This window comes from Morone saxatilis, unplaced genomic scaffold (genome assembly GCF_004916995.1).
Source record: "Morone saxatilis isolate NCDOM2014 unplaced genomic scaffold, NCSU_SB_2.0 Contig21, whole genome shotgun sequence".
Taxonomy (NCBI): domain Eukaryota; kingdom Metazoa; phylum Chordata; class Actinopteri; family Moronidae; genus Morone; species Morone saxatilis.
Window position 1 is genome coordinate 417,390 of NW_023339774.1, and position 5,806 is coordinate 423,195.

The 5,806-nt window shown below is 37.9% G+C and overlaps 1 protein-coding gene across 1 annotated transcript in view; it reads right to left on the bottom strand.

The window, feature by feature from the left end:
- Window positions 1–4,289, bottom strand: part of nfil3 (nuclear factor, interleukin 3 regulated) — a 7,524-nt gene extending 3,235 nt beyond the window's left edge. Inside the window, exon 1 of the mRNA XM_035667566.1 lies at window positions 4,081–4,289. The gene's annotated coding sequence lies outside the window, so the exon portion shown is untranslated. The remainder of the gene's footprint in view (window positions 1–4,080) is intronic.
- Window positions 4,290–5,806: the final 1,517 nt, after the last annotated feature.

Sequence of the window (5,806 nt, forward strand, 5' to 3'; positions counted from 1 at the left end):
ACGCCATCTCTTCTTCATTCATCATCTCAGTCACTTATATTAGTGTAGTTGTTGCTCTGTTTTTGCTGTGCGCCTGTCTGTCTGTCGTCTGTCTCTCTCTCTCTTTCTTCCTCTCTCATCCCCCAACTGTCAAGCAGGACGACCACCACCTGAAGCGAGGTAGTTTTCTTTGCCCTTGTCTTTTTGCACGCCGGGTGCTTGCTCATTGGTAGTACTCGTTGGTTCTCTGTAAATGGTATAAGGTTTCAGGGTCTAGATCCTGCTTCTAATTGAAGTGTCCTGAGGCATAACCTTCTTTATGAATTGGCGCTATACAAATAAAATTGAATTGAATATATTCCATTTCATGTTAGTTACTTTTTTACTACTCCACTACATTTATTTAATAAATTAAGTTACTACTTTACAGATTCCGATTAGTTATGTAAAATATTATCAACAAATACAATATGATTTGTTATTATAGATTCATTGACCAAGCAGAATACAAATTAAATCACGATAGTTTTTGATATTTTCTTACATCCCTTGCTAATACTTTTGTAAAATTTGAATGCATTACTTTTACTTGTGTAATTACTGTGGTATTGCTACTTTTACTTAAGTAAATGAGTACTTCTTCCACCACTGCACATGGCTGTTGATTATGACTGCTGCTGAAAGATGTCTGTTAATAGACATAAAGAGGGTTGGCCCCTCTTTATGTCTATTTCACAAATAAAAGTTTCACAAATAAATGCCTGATTTTGTGCCCTCAATTTGTCCTTGGTGTGGGTCTACACTTAGAAAGTACATGATCATGGGTGAAATATGATTAATAAATCATAAGTAGACTAATGTATAGCCTGTGGAATGAATTTGTGGATTCATAAGATTAAGGTACACATATTTAGCATTAACTACTTGCTTATTAGCATGCATTTTACTAGCATATTGACTCTTTATTTGTCATTTAAAAGCATGTATTAATGCCTTATAAGGTGGTAGTAGCACTAGAATACTCATTCTCCCTTTATAAACTTAATAAATATGGTTTATTTTTAGAAAATAAAACACAGTGTCAATAGTGTCCAAATATCTCTGAATGAAGCTTTTCTAACGCTAACATGTTCCCTATTCTAATGTGAGTGCTTGCTCATAAATAGGCAAGACCTTAAATTTAAAGAACATTTCCACACATGTATTAATACGTATATACAAATAGTCTGCTTGGAACAATAATGTGTGTCTGATATGTTTTTCCCACAAAAAAGTATAACTTCCACATTACAATCCTTAAAAAGTCATCTACTCCTTCTACCTATTCTATTCCAGAATCTCTGAATATGCAAATGTCGTTCATTTCTAAAGTTTTCCTGCTGGACACAAGATGTCTCCTATTTCACTGTAAAGTCCATTCTCAGTGGATGTACTGGTGGCTTCATGTTTCTACATCACACTGTACAAGTCAAGACTAGGACTGACTTCATGCTGTTAGCCCCGCCCCTTAAAATTTGATTTTCAATGAGCACAGAGAAACTTTCTAGTTTCAGCAGATGAATGTGAAAACATCCTTCTAGTGTCAAACACAGCCATCATTCAAACTGCACACTGTAGGAACAAGAAGAACTTTAAACTGTGATAATTTAAAAAAAAGTATTTTAATTTAGTTTAAAAACAAGTGTATAGTCTCGTGACTTTAGCCCATACTGAGCAAAGCATATTAGTTATGAGCAACAGCTCACTTTAGAATGGGAAATCTGAATTAGAAATTAATTTACTATGAACTATGAACACTTGTAGTTTTGTTACATAAGAATAGACCACATTTATTAAGTGTTATTAAGAGAGAATGAGCATTCTTACAAAGCACATACTGAGCAAAGAATATTAAGATTCCTGTATAACAGCTTCCTTGCTTACTATCAATAAGCAATAAATAGGAGTTTACTGAAAGAAAACTTTTAGGCTGCAGTGACCCAAATCTGATATTTTTGCTCATATGTTATACAGATCAGATTTTTTTCATGACACTGCGAACAGCACATGGAATCTGATCTTTTTGATTCTGATTTGGGCCACTTTCATATGTGGTCCAAATTAGATACAAGTCTGATTCTTTGCAATTAGATCAGTCATATCAGAATTCATGTGACATTTATGTCACTCTAGATTGACATTCATCATGTGAGTCACTTCAGGACCTGTGACACTGAAATCTGATATGGGCCACATAACCAAAAAAATTTGATCTGAGCAATATTATCAGAATTGAGCAGTAAGGCTTACAGTGTGAATGTAGCCTTACAATAGTGGCCATCATTTATCTGACACTTCACAATGTTAGATGGCTTTTGTGGTGCACTCGGCTCACCACAGTTGATTGTGGCCTCAGCAGAGTGAAGTTGCAGTCTCCGGCAAACTGATTACAGTTTTAATTTAGCCAGAGCCCATAAATAACAGTTCAAATCAGTAGAATTTATTTCATTTTACAGAAAATGCATCTTCTCACCTATTAGCAAGAGTATAAGAGTTTGTTGAACGTACAATTACAAATAATCAACCACGACAAAAAATAAACATGATCATTAATAACAGGCTGTATTAATGTAGATGTGACAGTCTGCACAATTTCTCAATGCCAAAAGTTGGCTGCAAGTGGTGTGAACAGCTCTAAACCGACATGGGAGCAGAAATGAAAAAGCAGCGTTTCTCTGTTCCCCCTCTGTGTCTGCTAACAGACACAGATTATCCAACAGCAGTTGAGTTGCAAACAAAAAACACACTCAGGTTTGTGTAATCTGAGTGAGGGGCTAAAATGCAATTCAAACTTACTAGGGCAACATTGAGTATTTCCTGGATGATTTGTAATTTTAATCAATTTCTAGATTTCAAAGGGCATGTGAAAATCCTGAAAATAAGGCATTAATAAGTTATTTATAATGATTAGAATTGTTCATGCCTAATTTTAGCATTTGAGTAATCCACTGCTCAGACTTCTTTGTCTATCCTCTGAGATCACTGGGTAAGGTCATTACAGATGTTGCACAGAACGGCTGGGGTTATAATAGTGACACGTTCGCTCCCTTTTGTCTTTCCCAGCGAGGCAACATATGACATCGGGACTAAATTTGGATCACAAGTGTGAAAATGGGTGGTAAGATTACCGCAGCGTGAGCTGGATGCGCGACGGGGGGCGCGGGGAGTTCACCGTCGGTTCAGCCGCCCGACAGGTCAACTGCACGGAGGGGATCGACCCCGACCGCAGCGGGCCCGCAGCACGTTCTATTTAGTCAGGATTGCCTTCATTGTGTCCCGTATTACATGGCCCCCCCCCCGATCCGACTGCCAGTAATTTCTACAGCTGCAGATATTATGCAATATTTGCAAGTGTGGCAATAACAATACGTGCCTGTTTGTTCTTATTTGTGTACAAGTAAACAGATCTCTTGCTGAATATGTGTGTGTGTTGGGTGATTAACGCTATGTGTAACAGGCTGTATGAGACAATGTGGGCATTCACTGTTACATGACATCATTGCGTTGCTTACTCATGACAGTGGCGGCTGGAGCGTGGGCTCTATACGCCCTGAAAAGTGAGCAGTTGTAATGGGAGGATAAAGTACATAAAGCACAGCGTAGGAAACGTGCCTCGTTGACGTTATTTGGATTAATAACTTTACTTCATTAAAGTCACACACCCACAGCGGCCATAAGGCTTCATAACGCTCCTGCCAGCAGCCACATCAAATTCTGTTACAACACTGTGTCGCAATCCGTAACGTTAAACTCCTGCTACTGCTAGGCCTCCGTCCCCCAATAAAACACACTGTATGTCTCTAATACCGGCCAATGTTGGCATTTTATCTGCTAATGCTACTAACCGAGCCGGTACACGTTAACTCGAACTTGGAGCATGGTTAACTTACACTTTTAATGGGAGTCCTAACATGGCTAATGTAAGTTTAGAATGATTCTACAGACATGAGACGCTAGTAACAGGACAGAAATGTAAGCTAGCTGTGATTCTGTAAACACACACCATCCCGCACAGATCTGTGTGACAGCAGGAGTAACAATAACCTCAAAGCACGACTGTACCTTTTCTAGCACCTGGTCGGAGGGGTCGCTCTGCTTTTCCACCGCCTGTCAGCCACAGAGAACAAGTTTAGCTTTCCCATCAGCTAATAAGGAAATAACTTGACAAAATCCTACAAGTTGCGAAGTACCAAGCTCTTCTCCCACGGCTTTTTTCCTCTCAAGGTGGCTACTGACTCATGGATCTGTGTTAGTAGGTCAGTGGTTAAGTGTATTGGCAGCGTGACATTAAACGACAGCCGCTGCAGCCAATCGGAAGGCAGCTTTTTCCAACTGTAGCCAATGACTCGTGGCCTCAGCACAGAGCTCAAATCTCAGTGTGTCGTCATCGACAGAGCGTGCGGGGTATTTAGGCGCGTCAGTTCACTACACTACGTGTATGGTCATGATTTTATAACCAAATAACGCAGACATATTTGTATTATATGTTCGTACTAATTCATAAATGAGCACCTTTCAAAGGATAATGCTTCAGAATGGGACTTATTTAACCTCTATATAAATGATATAGTATACTATACAATTAATATATATATATATATATACAGTACAGGCTGAGTCAATTGTTGTTATTTTACAACAGAGTGTTGTATAATGAGCAATGATGGGCTAGTTTCTCAAAAAATGTAATTATTTATCAAAAGTAACATGATTACTTTACTCATTACTCCCTGTCAACAGTAATTAGTTACACTACTATTACTTTTCTTCTACTCCCCACAAAATATGTAATCATGTCTCTTCTCCCCAAAATCTGAAATAAAACGTTTACATCTGTGTTTAATAATGTTATAAAGTGAGGCAGTGTGAGAAATATAAAACAAGCGCAAGTGGGAAAAATAGGAATTTTTCTTACCAATAAAGAAAGTGAGCTCAATACACGAAAAAAAAAAGAAAACAAGAATTTATAAAAGTGACAAAATGCATAAAGTAATAACTAATATGTTCTATTTCTACATTTCTCTGTGCAGCCCTGTGTTTTAAAATGACACTTACATGGTAAATGGTTATTGGGCTGTACTTGTATAGCACCTTTTAGTCCGACTGACTCAAAACGCTTTTACACTACAAGCCACATTATCCCATTCATACAGTAAATGGCAAAGGCCATCATACACAGTGACAGTTACACTGACCCTGACACCTTGATTCATCTGCATCCTTTTCTAAATATACTTTCTGTGCATGTGTGCAACCAACATGGGGTGATCCAAGCGGCTGGGAGAACTGTTATGTTGCTATGTTGTATCACTTAATGTGCACATATAGCCTAACACCTCTAGGGGTCACTGTTGGATAGTTAGTGTAAATTGGAATGTTGCTTGTACTTGGAGGTCCAGAGTTAAGATGGCTGCTGCATACCGGAGTGTCGGCTCAAATATGAGTTCCTGAGAAATTCAAACGCCTGTTTGAATGTGAGCACCATTTGTAAAGCCATCCATTCTATTACTCCTTACTGTTCCACATTACACGCTAACATAGGTAGCAAAACAAGTCATCATTATATAAGACCACATAGAAGAATTAATATAACCCTGTTAGTCATCATTTCCCCTTTAGATGGCTTTACATTTAGAAAAAACAAATAAAACCACGACAGCAAACAAACAAAATCATAAAAAGAATTGCCAGTGCAATTATTTCTTATTCCATCCAGAACATTTATGTATCCTTTAAATTAAAGTTTATTGTCTGGTACAGTTTCTACCATTTGCAATTCCTTTATTGA